Source organism: Propithecus coquereli, unplaced genomic scaffold, assembly GCF_000956105.1.
Source record: "Propithecus coquereli isolate 6110/MARCELLA unplaced genomic scaffold, Pcoq_1.0 Scaffold190, whole genome shotgun sequence".
NCBI lineage: Eukaryota > Metazoa > Chordata > Mammalia > Primates > Indriidae > Propithecus > Propithecus coquereli.
Window position 1 is genome coordinate 1,926,720 of NW_012143857.1, and position 953 is coordinate 1,927,672.

Sequence of the window (953 nt, forward strand, 5' to 3'; positions counted from 1 at the left end):
TTTCTCTTGGTTAAGGAAGAATGAGCAGGATGGTATTTCATGGCTGGGGCTGGAAAAATAGAGTCTGAGTAGAAAAGTGCTATAGCAAAGCTTGGAGAAAAAGCTAAGAGAAAATAATATATACATTTAATATACATCATGTTATTGAGAGTACTGAAAAGTCTGTACATACACAGTGTAAAAATTCCTTATGAAACAGTTTTCTTATTACATGTCTACACTTCTTGATATGTCAACTTCATATATCCTATGTTGCTAATGCAATTGGTAAACCCCAGTTTCAGAACTGAAAGAAAAATCTACATGAAAACAACAATTTTAATTATTTGCGGTTTGAGCACTTACATAAACTTGTAGTAAAAGTTTTCTGCATTATAATCCAAATCTATGTTTTCTAGGTCAAAATACAATGAAAACTAAAATTTGTTTTAATTTGACAAGATCCAATGCTCTTCTTCAGCAGCTATTACATAGATAAAGGCACATATTCTGCAATGAGAACTTTATTCCATATATTATATATAAGGTACTGCTATATATATTACATATCATATATTAATACTATAATTTCAGTATATAATAACACATATAATATTTATTATATATGTGTTACTGTTAGTATGAGGATTCCCTTTACCCCTCACCTTAGGAGCATTTTGTTTTTTTAATTTCTTATAATATTTTTACTTTTTTAAATTGACATAAAATTGTATGTATCATGTACAACATGATATTTTGAAGTATATACACATAGTGGACACTTTTTCTTAATGGTCATCAAGTCAATAGTTTAGGAATCCTTTTCTGCGCTCATTTAGACCTGTCACACACTAATTCCAGAAAGAAATCGTTCATCCAGGTTCCATTTTCCCCATAGAAGCTGGGTTGTTGCTATAGGATAGTGGGGAATTGTTATTGAATAAATCATATATTTCCTAAAAATGGGTTGTATA